The 18,577-nt window shown below is 37.1% G+C and overlaps 1 long non-coding RNA gene across 2 annotated transcripts in view; it reads right to left on the bottom strand.

Annotated features, from left to right (window-relative positions):
• Positions 1-18,577, bottom strand: part of LOC143269707 (uncharacterized) — a 63,028-nt gene that overhangs the window by 22,468 nt on the left and 21,983 nt on the right. For both annotated transcript variants that reach the window (XR_013046301.1, XR_013046300.1), the window contains one exon: positions 5,604-5,689. This is a non-coding gene — a long non-coding RNA (uncharacterized LOC143269707). The remainder of the gene's footprint in view (positions 1-5,603; positions 5,690-18,577) is intronic.

Below are 18,577 nucleotides of genomic sequence, written 5' to 3'. Positions count from 1 at the left end.
TACAGTAGGTCACAATTAATGCAGACACCCACAACTGGTCAGTGCACACAGAATAAGAGACTAGGGAGCACTCAGCTCTAAATGTGACATCTATACCATACCCATCACCCCACGCCTGAGGAATGTCATAGAAGAGAGGTGGTAGAATTGTAAACCAGAAGTAGTGGTTGTCTACTGCAAAAAAGTATGTGTTGGACATGACAAGGCTGTTGCACACGTGAGCTCACAGTGGATATGATTTCATGTACACCTGCATGAGATTGATACAGCCAAGACTACAGCATGGATGAGAGAGGAGCTCATGAAATCTCATTTCTATCTGAGAGGTTATTGGCAGTTGGTGGCTGTTGGGAGAAGGACAGTCAGCTTTCTTTGGGGAAATGGGCCCCAAGAGGCTATTCATAGTCTAGTAGATGGCCTTATACCCATGGACATTTAGGCAGTATTGTGGAGGCTCAGTGGGTTTTGAAAAAAGAGCACACAGAATGAAAAGTAGTGGAGGAATAGGGGATGAATAAGAGGAGGGAATGGAGATTGGATTTGATCAAAATGCATTATACGCATGTATAAAATTTTCAAACAATGAAAACATTAAAAAATAAGGCTAATTAAAATTTGTTTTTATTTATGATGGTTTTTTAAATCATAAAGTTAATTAAAAATAAAGCTAGTTAAAATTTTTAGAGTTTATTCATTCACTTGCCACACATATTGAGTTCTTAGACTATTTCAGGCACTTCTGGACAGTTGAACTTTCAGGTGTTTTATGGTAGGTTTATTTTGAGACATCCATATCTGAAGTCTTAGATATATTGACTATGGGGAAAGGAACACCTATGTAGTTAACATGTAGCATAAAGCACAGCATGTGCCATGTCAGATGTTGTCTGAGAATGTTTGGTAATCTTTTCTAAAAAACTCTGCTGTTATGTTTACATATGACTTTGCTAGTTCTCATCTTTATATATATCATGTCCTTCCTTCTATTTACCTTGAGTTTATTATGTGCATCTTTCTCTAACTATTTAAAAAGAAGTATATAAAGGTGTAAGCAATTTCATTTTTGTCTAAGTATTTAGAGGTAAAAAGTGATCCTCTGTTGCTGGCTTCGCTGTGCCTGCAAAACTTTGAAATGTTGTGCTTCCATTATGATTACTTGAAATATTTTAAGGGTTCCTGTGATTTTTTTCTTTTATCCAAGTATTTTTTAGAAATATTTTTTGCTAATTTAAACATTTATACAGGTATATATCTATTTAATCATTTATACAGGTATATATAATTTATACAGGTATATATATATATATATATATATATATATATAAAAATTATATATATACCTGTATAAATTACATAACTGTGTTTCCCTCATGTTCACTAAGTACAGTCAGTGAGTGTCAAGGAACCCTGAGGGCTACAGAAGGGATGTGTTCACCATGTGTGCACCTGGCTCTGGGTCAAGAATTCACAGGAAGTTCCCTCATACATCCCAAGGATTTCTGTATGAATTGTGTGATTCCCGTTGGTCCTCTGCCCTGCAAACTCCATGAAGTGCATTAGCAGCCCCCACCTCCAATCTACAAATATGAACACAGTAGACTGTGGTTCCCTCCTTGGGTTTCACTTGCATGTGACAGTTTCCAAGGGCAGGGAGTTAGGAAATATGGTTCTCTAATTATTAAATACCCTGCTCCCATTCACTTCCAAACCTTCATTTATTTCCCCCGAGCATTATACTTGTCCATCTTTGTAGAGAGATGGAGTGTGGTCTTGAACATCAATAGAATAAGAAAGTGGGTTTGGAAGTTGGGTTTAAAATGAACCTTTTTTTTTTTTTGTCTAACAAAATGCATTTAGTTTATTTTATCAGAGCTGTGTTTGCTTTTAACTTTTCCTATTTAATCATAATTTCTTCATGTTTATGAACTTGGAAGGGAACATATTAAGCCATTTCCCCATTTATAAGCTCCGATCATGGAGCAATGAGATTACATCTGTGATTACTATGGAAAAGCTTTCTAACAAGACCTCAACAAGTCTTTTTACATGAGGATGTTTAAAGGTGATGCAAAGAGCCAGAGTGGAATGGCAAGTTTAACCTCCTAGCAACTATATGAGTGCTTTTCTAATTGGTTGACTTAAGTAAAATGTTATTATCTCACCTGTTGTGGGTCTTTGCCTGGGAGACATGGACAATGCCTATTCATCTAGACAAGGAAATAAAGACAGATCAAAAAAGTGGTTTCTCTAATGTCTAGCTTGCCAAATCAGTGAGTATAATTGGAGTTGCTTGAAGTGGCATGGTCAAAAGTAACCTACAGAAATGTGGGCAACATAGGGGCAGATCATAGAAGATTTGGACCCACCACAGCAACTGTTAACCTCTTTTATACCATGGGGTGGGGATGGGACACATGCAACCATCTTATGCTGTACTAACTCCCCCACCTCTAAAAGGGAATCTTACTAGGCTCAGTCCTATGAGGTATCATAGGCTAATCACAGCTGCTTTGACTTCATGATGGCAATGGCTGTCCAGCTAGAAGGACAGATTTCTACACTAATGTACAAATGATACATCACTGGATGCTACCCCTACCTTCCAGACTCTCACAGTGGAATGTCACCTGGTAAGGCGCTGAGTGTAATCCAGGTCAGCTGTCTGACCTGATGTTCATGTGAGTAAGCATCAGATTTGATATGCCTGTTTGAATATTTTTTTTGTTTTGGACTTGTCTGTGCCCAGATGCAGGCTAAGTCTGTTACTACTTTGTGTCTGTGCTTTGAGATAATATCTAAACTCGTGCTTCCCAAGAGCATGCCAAGCAGGGCGGGGTCTTTACCCACAGTGTTTGTTTAAGCCATCCTTGTTCCTATAGCCTGTTGTACACATCCACGCAAGTGCTGGCCTTGCAGATTTTTCCCTTTCTCTTGAGCATACCCCAAAATTATTGGAAGCTCTCTTTGTTACCCAAACATTCAGATTTTTATTCTATATGAATAAAAAAAATCTGTTTTACTAGGTCAGATGTTTTTATGCCACTTTTAGTGTTAAGGTAATTCTCAGAAGTAATAGTTGTTGTTTTTTTTTGTTTGTTTTTTGTTTTTGTTTTTTTTGGTTAGTTATTTATAGGCATTTGAGTTCTTAGTGTTTGCTTTGGGTGTTTGATAGCTTTCGTTATTATTATTTTTTAACTGATTGATTCTTTTACATATTTCAAGTAAAGAAGAGGAGCAGTGAATTGTGAACTATTTCAACTTGTGTTGACTTACATAGATTTATCAGTTAATTATAATTTAAAAATCACACGTGGCAGGGCTTTTGGGAAAAAAGTCCTGCTTCATATTCTGTAGGATATAAAATAAACAACCAAAGAATGGTTAAGAATTCCAGGCATAATTAAATGACATCAAGAAAGGAGAAATTTTGTGAAAAAAATTTATTGGAAGATAATGTGAATATTCAAAGATGAAACTGGGGATGGAGTTGGCTGGGAGATCTTTTCATAGAAAGATTATGTAACATTGGTCTGTTAATAGTCTAAAATTTGATATTTGTGTGACATGGTGGTGTTTTTTAGGGTTCTTTGAAAAACAATAGGGTGTTGTCTGGTGTGACATCCTGTCTCTTTTCTGTTTGGTGCATAAGCTGCTGCTGCTGTTCCTCTTTTTCTCAGTGGACAACATCATCAGTTTGGAGTTCCCATTCTCGTTTTAACTATTGCTTCGTTATGTACAAGGCTGTCCATGGTCCCTGAGCATCCAGGAACTGGATGGGCTCATACTCAAGAAACTAAAAAAGCTCTAAGTCCACATGGACTTCTATGCCAAGATCATAAATGAATGAAATGCTGTAGATTAGGAAGAGCTTTGATAAATACACTCATGACCTAGTTGATTATACACAGCTCCTTGGAATTAAGTATCCTCCAAGACAATTCTCCATTTCATTGTTTGAAGACAGATATGAGGACCCCTTTGCCAAGACATGCTTCCAGAGACCTATCAAACAAATGGAGGGACTTAGCAGTTTTATTAAAGGAAATTGTTGCCTTAGAAAATAACTGGGATGGTTGAATTTATTTTTGTCTTCAGGAGAGAATATAAGTAGGCACAAATTCCAAAATGTAGTTAGTTCCCTAGTCTCAAGTTGAGAAAGAAATGCAAGCCTGGGCCAGACACCTGTCCTTATTTGGAAAACACAAACTAACTATTGAAATAAGCACTGATTTCTTTTTTTTTTTTTTTTTTTTTTTTTTTTGGTTTTTCGAGACAGGGTTTCTCTGTGTAGCTTTGCGCCTTTCCTGGAACTCACTTGGTAGACCAGGCTGGCCTCGAACTCACAGAGATCCGCCTGGCTCTGCCTCCCTAGTGCTGGGATTAAAGGCGTGCGCCACCACCGCCCGGCAAGCACTGATTTCTTAAAATTTTATTCTTATTTATTTATCTATTTATTTATTACAGAATCTCTTTAATGTTGTCTTTTATTTTCTACAGGAACAAGCCAGCCTCCCAAGGATTGACACTTGCTTTCCACTGGGGAACAAGAGTGTTGCTCTCAGTCCTCTTCCCACTGACTGAACCTCAGTAACTGGGAGTAGAAACGGATCTTAAACATGTGCATGGCATCAGCATCTCTCCTAGAAGCTTCTCCATCCAAGGCTAAGCAGTTTCACCTTACAGTTTTTGGTTTATTTTATTAAAAAATTGAATCTATTTTTATGTAAAATATGTAACTCTTCTTCTCTCAATGTATTAGTTAATTGAGCTAGTCTTTATTAAACAATCTATATAACTGGAGGGCATTTTTACACACAAGTACACTGCATCTCCAACATTTCCACCCTCCCATGTTTCCCTCATAGCTCTCTCTTAAATCCACATCCTCCTCTTTTTCAAGTTATTATTGTTTTGTATAGATGCCCATGTATTCATATTTATATATAAACACACGCAACTAGGCATTTTTATCTTATGACATGTTTTACATATGCCAGAGTCTATACTAAGAATTTCCAGTGCGTTACACAATTTCTCTGTTAGTTCCATATCTATAGCACAATTTTTATACTCTTTACTGAAAATTTCTAAATATTGGTAGTATTAGCATATTGGGCTAGGAAATTCTCTATTGTGAGGTTTGTCCCTCACTGTGTAGGATAGTTAGCACTCTCCCTGACTGCTACCAACTAGAGACCAGTAGTATCAACCTTAACCCTCAACTCAGTTATGGTAAAAACAAAAACAAAACCCTTTCTAGCGTTGTTATCAAATATCCCTCGGCATACAAAAATCACCATTGTTTCAGCCTTGTATTGAATTTTCTGTATCAGCTAGGAAAATCTCCTTTCTCCCCAAAGTGTTTATGTTATTCTCATTAATACACGACTCTATCTGTGGTTCATAGTCTTTAGAAAATCTATATAATTTACATAGAAACTTAGGAGAGCAGAATTTTAAAGTGTCAATTGTTTGTATAGCAGTGTGCTCATTGGAAATTAACATCTCGCTCTGCAATTGGTTATAAGTTTACTGGGAAGTTTGTTGTTGTTCTTGTGTAGTCCACATCATTACTCTATGAGTTAGACACAGAAATGACTTACATGTGCCACATGAGACTCAGATGCTGACTGATCATGTTGACCTGGATTTGAGGCTCTTTCTTTCACTATCTGTCTTGTTCCAAGGCCTAAAATTTGGAAAACAAGATAAGAAGATATAAAATACGGTGATAGGCTATGGCTACATTTACAATGCGTGTTTTTTTTTTCAAATGTAAGAGAAGATTTCTTGTTCTCTACAGTTTTCAGTTTTAACTTTCTTGCTTTATCTCCTGGCCCAGAAATCCTATAAATTTTTTTCAAGTGGTTCCCAGCTTGATTTTGTGAGTCCACAAAATGTGTACTTTGAATATATTTGAGTGATCTCATGGTTTGTGATGTTTGAGCCAGAGTCAGAGGCACTGGCATCTCATTCATTTTAACGGGTTCTTACAGTTTGCTAAAGTGATCAGCAAGGTGTGATAAGGTAAATAATGTGCTTATGATTTGGAGACCACGGTGGTTGTAAAACACTGACGTTTGCTCTTTCTTCTTCTCTTTATGTGTGAGGAATGGAAAAATGCTGGGATATAAAGTCTGTTTCCTTGGATCTTTTTGACAAAAATTCAAACTATAAATATTCAATCAATGATTGCAAAGAAAAGATAAATTCAGAAAATTCGTTTTTGCTCTGTCTCTCGATGTGGGTATAAAAACTTATTTTAGTAAAATAGCATGTGGAAGACTGCATGCGAGAGAGACAGCGATGGTACACCCCGTGAAAGTATGGAAAACATGGGTGGACAGACCCAGATCAGTGGGTAGGGGGGAAGAGTTACATTAGCAGATAGAACATTGTAGTTGAGGATAAGGGGTCAGGCTACAAGGAAGGGCTAGAGAAGTGGCTTTTATTCAGTGCAATCTGAGTTTAACACAAACCAACAGGGATGCACCAAGAGGCAACTGAAAATTCATTCGGTTAATAACATCATGGAGAACAGTTTGGCAATAACTTGGCTTTTGTCTCTGAACAAAGGCTCAAAGAGAGGAAAAAAGACTTAGAAAGGACTAAAATAAATAAACAGAGTGCTACCTTTTGAATTAGACTATGTTAACTATGGGGTAGAGAATGAGATCCTGGCTGAAGCAGTACCAAATATCTCTTAATTCTATATTTTGATGTCCTAGGTGTGTTCAGCTTTGCTCACACTGCAGATAAGAGTAGGTTTACCCATTAAATTTACATGTTCTCTAGAACCTACCATGTATGAAATAGGTGATTGGAGATGAGCAGACGAAACAGGAAAGTGTGCTTTGCCCTGTGTTTTAGATTCTAATAAGGGAAAGAGGAAAACGTAACAAATACATGAACTTAAATAGGTGTGCTATATAGACTCGTAGAAAGTCATAAGTAACATGATAAATGATGTGAGTTAAAATGAATTAAGAGTTCCTGATGACAAATCAAAATAAACAGATTGAGACGAGAACTTTAAGGCTATTGCAGGTGGGAGGAAGTTCTGATCTTAAAAATTCTAACCACCTCAAAATCAAGCAGAGCAAGTGTCTTCATGCATGGGCGGGGGGAGGTGAATTTAACTAGAAGTTTTTTAGACAGGAAGGTGTGCAAGCAGGAAGAGCAGGTGGCAACGTCAGGTTGCTTCGATTTTTTTTCCCTTTGCAGGCTGGTTTGCTCTTGGAATAAGCTATTCAGGGAAGGTGACTCAGACCTTAGTGATTTAGTCTGTGTTAAAAGTTAAGGGAAGCCAAATTTGAAGGGTCTGACTAAAGTTTGGTCAAGCAAGAATTCAGTGGGTATGTCACAGGCAAGGAGTCATACATGGTCACAAGGGGGCATGCTTTCATGTATTATCAAATAAGGTGTTCAGTGAAGAGCACAATAGCGGCTAGCTTGACAGTAGAGTGAGAAAAGTGAGAGAGCTAAGACTCAAAAGTTGCAAGAAGCAAAACGTGGTGGTTTCTGCGGAACAAGATCCCAGAAACAGGAAGAGGAAAAAGCCAGTGTAAGGCACGGAGGCATGTATACTGATATCTTTAAAAGTAAAATGATAGATCCTCCTTTCCTGCCATTGAATCTGGTCCTTTGGTATGTTATCTTGCTACAACTTCATGAGTTACTGGAATTTATTTCTCTATGCATTCACATCTTTCAAGGCCTTAGGGTTGCTTTAGCCAATATAATGAGGCATAAGTAAAGGCTGTGGCAGTCATTTCTAGGTGTACCCCTAAGTTGATCTGGTAACTTCTATCTCCTGTCCTCTGTAACATTTCTCTTGGAATACTGACTCTCAGAATAAGGGATTTCATTATCACTCTGCTCTGAGAATATTAAGACAAGTGGAGAAGCTACCAGTGAGCTTTGGTTCACAGCTCCATTCAAGTTTCCAGAATAAATTGTGCAATGGAGGAGTGAGCCACCTTAGATATAAAACCTAAGTAGTCTTCAGACAGCTGCAGACTCAACTGTCACTGGGCTGTAATCACACAAGAACCTCGAGTGACTGGAGAAACTGGGGTTGAGGTTGAGATACAGTGTTTGTTTACCTAGGAGTGTCCCTGTGATTAGATCTCAGGTACCACACATTAAAGAAGCAAACATCCCCCTAGAAGTCAGTTAACATGCAGAAACACTTAAACAAAACCCTGAATTTTTATTTTTAAGAGATTTAATAGGTATGGAGTGATAGATGACTATAATAAATATTTAGCGAATGAGTGTGAGACAAATGAAGAAGGGAAAACCTCATGAGAAGAGGCAAAGAACACAATGGGAGGCACCAGTTTAAGGAGAAAGCTTGAAATATATTGGATGTATCTGATATTGGATGTGGAATTCCAGTGGAAATACCAGGTGGATTATAGGACAATATAGTATTGGAGTTACTGAATGTGTAAGGATTGAAGATTTGAACAAGAGAGTCAGCAGCAGCACATGGGTTTTTTTTAATCCATGAAATGAATGATATCATATAGGCAAGCCAGTGTCCTTAAAGAGAAGAGAACCAGTGTCTTCTTAATGAGAGAATGTAGCAGAAGACCATTCTTCAATAATCCAAGGTTGGAGGTAGAGAAAGGACAACAGGTAGACAAGAAGTAACAATGAAGGATGGAAGGGGGAAACTGAGTGACTCTGGGACCTCTAGGGAAGTGTTCAAAGGTGGACCAAGTACTGCTGAGAGGCCAGGTAGGACAAGAGCTGAAACTGACCTTTGTATTCAACAGTGTGGTCTCAGCTCCCCTACCCTAATCTCTCCTGTTCATCCAATAAACAATACAATTAAGCATTTGCTATGCATCAGGTACTTCCTAAGCCTTGGGGGATAGTAAGCCAAATGAAATGTTCCTCCAAGAAGTTTATGAGTACTCAACCAATTAAACAATATTTACTGCACACTTATTACATCTAAGACATTGTATTAAATACCATGAGGAATATAAATGTGGTGAGAGACACATATTTAGCCTAATTGGAAACATTAAGCAGAAACACAGACTGTTAAATTGTACTACGAGCAAACCCTATAAGATACTTCACTGCAGTAAGTGGCAGTAATCTCTAATCAAGGAATCAGGACTATAGGAAAAATCTAGAAAAAAAGTCTGGGGAATCTTCATGAAAATAAATACAACTAGAAAAATTCAGGGATGGGAAATGGGTGGGGTATGCAGTAGAGGCCACTAACAGGCAATCTGAGAAAAAGAAAATGGATATATGCAGTAAATCTGAATATATGGATGAAATTAGACATGTTCCTAAATGAAGTTAAGTCCATAAAAAGGACAAATATACATTAATTTAACTTATATAAGGTATCTAAAACAATTACACACAAAACTGATGTTAGCATTCAAGGAACTTCTTGGAACACATTCTCTGAAGAATAGAGGGGACAACGTTACATTTAGAAATGTGCAGCCCTTGAAAATGAAAGTGTTTCTCTGGACAGCTGGGCTCCTTGCTGTCTTCAGACTTTTCATCAGGCACTAGCACCTCTAACTTTTGAAATTAGTCATCTTCTAGCTGCTACTTCTAGAATGACAAAAATCCCCAAGAAAAAGTGTGTTCCTCTTCTTCAAAATGTCAGCCTGGCTCAACATAGGCAAACCTTGAACATAATAGGGCACACAAATCGATTATGAGACAAGAAACATGTGATAATCTAAGTAGTCACAAGACATTTGACAAATCTCAACTTTCCTTTAAAGATAAAAGTGCCAAAGAACACAGGAACAGAAGGAACATACTTTGACATAAGAAAGACTATATATAACAAATGTATAGATGTTACTTCACTAAGTAGGGAATGACTGAAAACATTTCCACTAAAATCAGGAACAAGATAAGGGTTCCAACTCTCTCTGTTCTTATTCAATGTTCTCCTCAAATTCTAAGGCCAGTGAGATGCTGTAAACTGATAAAAGGATGTAAACAGAAAGGAAGAGATCAAAATATCCCTATTTGCAAACAATGTTGTCCTATGCTTGAAGGATCATAAAAATGACCAGAAAAATTCTTGGATAATATAACCACTTCCAACAAAATAGCAGTATACAAAAACAAAATACATAAAAACCAGTAGCCTTCTGATATGCCAACAATAAACTTCCTGAGAAAGAAATCAGGAAACAATCCTATTTGCCGTAGCTTTAAGCAAAAATTAAAACAACAACAAAAACAAAACAACAAAAGCAAAAACAAAAAGTAAAACAAAACAAAGCAAAAAAAATATCTAGGGACAAAAAGCCTCAAGGAGATCAGCAATGTTTACAGTGGAAAATTTAATGCATAGAAGAAAGAAATTACAGAAATACTAGAAGATGCCATGCCATCCCATTCTTACAGCTTGTCAGAATTAATATTCTAAAAGCGTTTATACCACTGATCAAATCTGCAGATTAAAATCAATCTCCGTTAAAATTCCAGTGACATTCTTCACAGCACTAGGCAAACATACCCTGCCTCTCAAATGGAAACACATACACCCCAAGTAACCGCAGTCATCCTTAGCATAGAAACCAATGCTGGGGCATGACAATGCATGGTCCTGGTTCAAAAGTAGACATGTAGGCCAATGGAACAGGAGAGAGGGCCCAGAATTAAACCCACATAGCTGCAACAAGCTAGTTATTCACAAAGGTGTCAAAAACATCCACTGAAAGAAGAAAACCTCTTCAAGAAACAGTGAGGAGAAAACCAGATATCCTCCTAGAAGAAGGAAAACAGGTCCACTTCTCTCACTCTGCACAAAATCAATTCAAAATTTATCAAAGACAATGTAAACCCCGACGAAACAACTCTAGTAAAATATAGATAGAATGCTTCCAGATGTAGATGGCATGAAGGACTTTCTGAGAAAGGACCCCAATGCCATAAGAAATAACCCTGAAAATGGACAAATGTGAAGTTAAAATTCCTTTTCCTGGGAAAATAACAACAACAAAAACAACAACTACCCCCCCACTCCCGGGGCGGCGGTGGGGCGGGGGGGAACCAAACAAAAATCACCAGAGTGAAGAGACAGAAAAATGGGGAAAGTCTTTGCTAACTATTGACAGGAGATTTATATCTGGCTAGGACCTACAACGAACTGTAGTAATTAAACACTAAAAATCATCCATCAATAAATGAGCTATTGAACTGAACTATTAAACAGCTCTCAAAGGAAGAAATAAAAATAACCATAAACCCTAAGGGAAAATCTACTATTACTTCACTAAATTCACATATTATCAAACTGCCTTCTAAATACTTATCTTTATATTTGTAGATTTGTTTAGCTCTTAGCCCACATCAGAGAGTTTTTTTTTTTTACAATAAATGGCTGTTAATATGAAGATTCACAATTAGTCAAAAAATGATGGCAGCGTGCCCAGCCTTAAATGGGATGTGCATATCAGAGTCCCTACCTCAAGCCTCAGCTGCATTACAGAAGGGAGTGTGGAAAGATTGTTAGAGTTTGGGGAGAACTGCCATGACACAGTGTCTTCTGGACATGCTATGGCCATCGTACCTGTCACCTCACAGCAGTAGGGTTCACCTACATATGAACAAGCCAGTCAGAATTCCAGCATGGGGTGGGGCTCAGGAGTCTTTTACATACTTCCTACTTCATCTTCTTAGGCAGATTTTTCTGTCCTGTCAGCTGCTCCCCAAATAACCACACAGAGATCTAATATTAATTATAAATGCTTGGCCAGTAGCTTAGGCGTGCTTTTAGCTAGCTCTTATAACTTAAATTAACCCATTTATATTAATCTATGTGTTGCCCCAAGGCTCATTTAACTCATGTATGTACTTCCCATCCTTCTCACTCTGAATCTCATGGTATCTCCTCTGACTAGGCCCTTCTTCTCCCCAGCATTCTTTCTGCCTTGAAAATCCTGCCTAGCCATAGGCCAATCAGCTTTTTATTAACCCAATCACAGTGGCATATATTTACACAGTATAAAGGAATATCCTACACATCTTACACAATGTCCCCCAGTATAAAAGGGAGTGGTATAAATATATTATTTAGGGCTTAGCTCCTACATCCTACTCAGCTATGAATCTCTGCATTCACTACTGTTCTTTTAAAGGAGCAGTTTTTCTGATTATATCTGGGAGCAGCCTAGCCTTTGTCCATAGGTGTAAGTACAGATAGTTGGTGGCAGTTTTCTGCTCTGTCAATTTGTTAAACAACAGCAATAAACTCCTTATTTAATCCTACAACTTACCAAGACCCATGTTGTTAGCCAGCCTTACAGTGCCAGGCATAAATCAATTGGATAGAATATAGGACCTTAATATAAGTGTACTCAACTACAACAATCAGATTTTTGACAAAGATGCTAAAAAATGTACATCTTTTTTTTTTATATTGTAAAGGACAACATCTTCAACAAATGGTGCTGGGAAACCTGAAAGTCAGTGTGGAGGAATGAAGCTAGATATTTATTTCTTGCTTTGCACACAAAACTCCAAGTGGATGAACAACCTCAACAGACCTCTGATACACTAAAAATGGTATTCCCTTGGCCATCTGGGAAATGCAGAATAAAATAATTTTAAGATTCTATCTCAGCTGGGCATGGCCACACATGCTTTTAATTCCAGTATTTCAGTGGCAGATGCAGGTAGATCTTTGTGTGTTTAAGGGCAACTTGGTCTACATAGTGAGTTCCAGGCCAGACAGGGTTACAAAGTAAGACCATTTCTCAAAGGGGAAAACAAAGGTTTCATCTCACCATCTCACACCAGTCAGAATGGCTATTATTAGGAATGACATTACAAATTACAAATAACAACAAATGGGGTAGTGGATTATACTATAATTGAGAGTGTAAACTATTGCACCCACTTCAGAAACAAGACTGGAGATTCCTAAAAATAAATGAATGAATGAATGAAGAATGAATGAATGAATAAACAAAAAATAAATAAAAATAAAGCTACCATATGATCCAGCTATTCCATCCCTGAGCATGTACTCAAAGGGCTCTCTACCTATTAACAGGATACTTAACTATCATTGTTCATTTCTCCTCTATTCATGGTAGTCAGGAAATAGAAGCAGCCTAGATGCCCATTGTCTTGTGTCAACATTTTCCCTCCTTTTATGTCTTTGAAGTTTTTCTAATTTGTTACATGTTTTAGGTGGAGGTAGGAATATTGTAATGGTGTTCCCTTAGTCATAGTGATGGTGGGAATTTATACTTCTTGTTGGTTAATTACCCATTCAATATTACTATACTGTACTTTAAGGACATTTCATTTTGTTACATAAAGCATATCTTTAGACCTTTTTAGGGTACACTTTACTACATTTTATTTTGAAATTTAGAAGGGATCCTTTTATTAAAAAGTATCTCTATTAAGGATCCTTTATTAGTCCTCTATTAAGGATTAATAAATCCTTCCATTAAGAAGCCACAAAATGTTCACAATAAATGTGACAATAAATGGACATTATTTTACACTGTCTCTTAATTCTATACATTTACTGTACTTATTCCTCTTCATGTATTTGGTGTGTGTGTGTGTGTGTGTGTGTGTGTGTGTGTGTGTGTGTGCAATGAGTACTTTTAAACTCCTTCCTTCCCTTTTAAATGCACTTGAAAATATAACTACAGCTCATCTCATTTTTCTTATGTTTTAAAATAGTGATAGTTTTCTAGAACTCTTTCTATTTTTTATTGTTTTTATTTTAACCATCAAACTATTTCTATTGTGAGCAACAGGGATCTAGGCAGCGTCCTGGCCTCAGCTCATGCTAGCAGGTGCTTATTTTAGTAGGTCAGCCTACAAGTACAAGCATTCTTACGTGCTTCCTGGTAGAATGGCCAGATGGGCTACAGATCAGTGGAAAAGTCATGTAGGGACAATGCTAACTGTCTTCCAGATGTTCTATTCAGCATCCCGAGGATGAAGGACGCATTATCAAACTCACTTCTATTCCAGGAGCCTCTCCTACACAGTGCAATCTGCAGCAACTACTCGGGAGTCTACTGAACACTGTTCTGATAAAAACAGAAACTGTCTTTAAAAGATACAAAGATGAGGGGCAGGGAAACAACTTTGTTTACTACTATCAAGCGAGTAGAAAATCGAGGCGGCTCTGGCATCTGGGATTTTTGGGTTAGAGTTGCTACAGATCTGAGAGGGTGCTCAAGAGATGGTGGAAACAGGGGCATTGTGTGGGGGCCAAGGCATATGGTTTCTAATGCCAGCCAATTTTCTGAAGAAAACTGAAGGCTAGACCAAATAAGTGCATTGAGTTGAGAAGCGTTGCCTCTCCTCAGAGGGTGTGAAATGTACAGCCCTGAGAATGTACTTTTTGTGGTTTGGAGATAAGCTGTAAACATGGGAGGGGTGTTTGCAGCTTTCAGCTTGTTTTCCTTCTTCACAGAAATGTTTTTAGCCCTTTATACCTTTGTAGCTTCTGCAAAAACAAATCCCACTGGAAGCTAGCTTTGCCCTGCACCGCTGTAGGAAAAAGATGCCACCGAAGCAAGATGAGGCTGGGCCACTTGACAGATTCCACCTAATTCCCTAAAGCCTGAGAGGGGACCCCAAGTGCCCCCTGCTTTGTCACCTCAGCGGCAGCTTTAGCCTAGAGGCTAAGGGAGAGGGTGCCCTGCAATCTGTGAATGACTAGACACAGCCCATAGGAATAGACTGAGGAACAGTGTACAGATATGAGGAACATGATCTTGATTGAAGCTCTTAGTGCAAATGGGCAATCTACTGGCTACCCATGAGTGCAGAATTTTATAGCTCTATCTTACTAATAATAAGTAGGAGGGAGGTTTAATCCCCATCAGCTTTCCTACTTGCCTTTATTCTCTCTTAAAGTGACTGTTAACAATAACTCCTTAGAATGATAAATGATAGTCTAATTAAACATGTAGTTTTAGAAAACCACAGAGGCAAAGAATTTATAGTATCCCTAAGACTAAATGTAACTTTATTGTTTCTATCTCAAACAATAAGTGGAAATAAAAGGTCTACTCCATCAGAGACTTTTCTTTTATAAAATACAGCAATGAATTAGTATAAAAATTGTAAAAATATATAAACCATAAATATTTTACTTATTATAATCAATATATAAATTTTTTCTGCCATGAAGGTTACTGTAGACTTACCTATATTTTGGGACTAAACTCTTAAATCAAAGACTAAGATTCATGGATATGTTTTGGTCTGAACAGTCATAGAGTATCCTAATATTTTTAAAGAATATTGTATAAATATTCATTAAGTAATACTTATTGAAATCTTTCTCCACATCTCCATATCTATATATCATGTATTCTGTCTGTCATCTATGTATGAATACACATATATGTCTATCTGTCTTCATAATCATCTATGATCTGTAAATCTTTATAATCTATGTCCCTTTCTAGGACACCATCATTTATCTTCATCTTGCATAACATTACTTCCCTGATTTCAAATCTTATACTAATATGCTGTTCTCTTAGGTTTTCTCCTATTAATTTGTTTAACTGTGGTCACAATAACTCTTTACACTAGTGGAGAGTAGGCTTGCTAGGAAGGGTGATTGTCTCTATCTCCAGCAATCCACTGCACTGTGCATGGAACTTGGCAAAGCTTAGCTTGGCTCTGAATGCTGAATGGTCTCCTTCTCCATATTTTTAAGTAAATAGTAGATGTCACACTAAAAGTGAATCTGTTTGCTTTTTAGGTCTCTTCTTTGTTTTTTGGTGTAAATCTTTGGGGTAATGTGTTGATTGTTAGAAATTCTTTTAGATATGTGCTAGTTTATACCTCAATGATTTTGCAGTGAAATTCCTACTGTCTGGCTTTTTTTTTTTTAAAATCATGTTAGTACTTCCTTTAAAAATAATACAGCATCTTATTTTAAAAATTACATTCCATTGAGATTTGTTCTTGAATTATTTATTCCATTTTTTTTGAAGATGAGGGACTGACTTACTTATCAGTCTTTTTCAGCCCCTGTGACTTAACTGTTTTTTATGATATATACAAAACAAAATTAGCCAATCTGGGACCGACTGCTCATTATAATTACTCTGATTTTTCCATATTTGTGTTGATTTCCTCAAATCTGTCACTGCTCTAATTCTTAGCACAGAATGTGTCCTTAAAACATACTATCTTTAATATTGATATTACTAACTCTCTTCTTGGGCCCATGTAGAATTATATTCTAGCATTTGCAGAGGAAGAAAAAGAAAAATGTTTTTCTTCTTCCTTTGTAGGATTTTACCTGGACTTTGTGGCAAAAGCAGATTAACAGAAGAAAAGTAAGTTGGAGTTTTTGAGCATGTATGTGCCTTACATACAAGGAGACTCAGAGATGAACGAGTCAAAAACTTTGGATTGAACTGGGAATTCCACAGTGTTTTAGCCAAAGGAGACTACATTTTTGGAGAAATGTAAGACAATGGAAAAAGATGTAGGGACCTGGGGAAGACAAATGCTTGGTACCCTGATGGAAGATGATCCTGACTAGTGAAGCCTGAGATGCAGGCTGCTTCCTGTTTCTGGTTTACGCTGGCAAGGGTCTGAAGTTATCTTTGATGAGGAACTTGGTAAAGGAGGAAGGATAGGCACCTTCATAAATTTATTTCCTACTTTTTGGCAAGACAGAAAACAGACAAGTTTTTTTGTTTGTTTGTTTTTTGGATTTTTTTTCATAGACCTTCACTAAGTCCTTGTTAGAATAATCATTATACCAAACTGGCATGTTTGGGAATAGCATATTTTGCTACCCTTCACATTGAAAGTAATACAAGTTGAAAAATGAGAGGAAGAACTTAGCTTTTAGCATTGCTTAAAGGAGGGGAAAATCATATTTGATTTAATATCTAGGTCTTTAAAAGGAGTATTTAATAAAAATCACATCATTAGTTGTACAAAAATAGCTTGCTGTGTTTATTTATTTGCAAATATTTATAATAAAGCTTATACAATTTTTTTAAAAATTAAAAAATAGAGATCTGTGACCTTAAAATTTTTTAAATTTAAGAAAGACAAGAACTACAAGGTAAAGCAGTAAAGAAGACAAGAATCTATGCAAAAGCCCATTCTGAAATACCTGCATTTAAGAAGAAAATTAAATTACCATCTTGTATGACATAGTAATTAAAAGCATACACCCCAGAGCCAGACTACTGAGATTCTAATCTACCTGACATGGTCAAATATAATTGCTTGGGATCAAACCACCTCCTTGGCTATGAAGTAAGTACAGGAGGAAGAGAATCGGCTCCACAGTCTGCCACAGATTCAATGAGTTAGTGCATTTAGAGCATGTAATGCAGTGACTTAGAAACTGGGGTCTAAGTGGTGTGCTACACTTCTTCTCTTTCAGAGTTACCAGTGGTTCTTACAAGCAAATACAAAACAGCAAAATGTTACCTGCTCTAAAATGAACCAATAAGCAAATGCTTAAATGATATGAAGAAGTAACATGGCTAGCTCATACTGAAAACTGAAACCTAGGAAGTTTATGGTTTACTTTTGATCTCCTGGGCAGCAAGACCAGGGCTGAGAAGACAACTGCTGATTCTAAGGAGAGAACTGGGGTTCTTTAAAAATCACATTGCAGCTTCTCTATGTGCTGGCTTTCTGATCTTTGAGAATTGACTCAGCTTCTCCGTATTTGTTAAACAGAGATAATGGTATTACCTGTCTAGGAAAATTGCTACAGTATTAAATGAGTCCATGCACGTAAAGAGCTGTGCAGGGTGCCTGGCTCACAGCATGCATTCAACAGATCTTAACCTGTATTAATGGCGATATAAATATTCTATCTCATCTCTGTATTGCTTATGGAGTCTAGATTGCATACTAAGGGTCACATAATTGAGATCAATTCTATATTTTGCATCTAATTTTTGCTTCTAACTAGAGCATATAAGACAGAAACAATCAGAAATAATAGATACATAGAGATAAATACTGTAATTACAAGGCAATGTCTTCCCTAAAGAAGTAATTAATTATAAACGAAGAGGCTTGAGTTTCTTCCTGTCTCCCTAAGCTCACACACACAAGAGGCTCTAGCATTTTGAGGCACTTCAGCCTGAGAGCTTCAGAGACAAAGAAAATGACATTCTCCAGACAATGCAGTCTGTATTTAGAAGCCAGGGTCATTTCTGGCATCAGAACAGTGTCCAGTGTAAGTTGAATTGCCTTTTTATGTGAGGAGCAGAATTGTTGTCTCTGCCTTCCCCACACCCAGCTGGTTTCCATAGGCAGGGAAGAGGGGTCACTATCAAGGTTTGAGTAATGCTAGAAAAAGAACATGATCTCTCTGGGTAGGAAAAAGTTACGGCCTTCATTTGCAAGAAATTTGTAATGAATTCTCCAAAAATATATGCTTTTAAGACTTTCAGCTGGTCTTTAAAATGTGAAGTGGTTAAATCTCTCAAAGCTATTTTTTTAAACAAAAGAGAACTGTGGTCTGAATGATAATGAATGTCATTGAAAAGCAAATAAAATGGAGAATTCTGAGAAGACGGATTTAAGGTCAGAAAAT

The sequence above is a fragment of the Peromyscus maniculatus genome, chromosome 20 (assembly GCF_049852395.1).
Source record: "Peromyscus maniculatus bairdii isolate BWxNUB_F1_BW_parent chromosome 20, HU_Pman_BW_mat_3.1, whole genome shotgun sequence".
NCBI lineage: Eukaryota > Metazoa > Chordata > Mammalia > Rodentia > Cricetidae > Peromyscus > Peromyscus maniculatus.
This window is presented reverse-complemented; position numbering and strand designations above follow the sequence as displayed.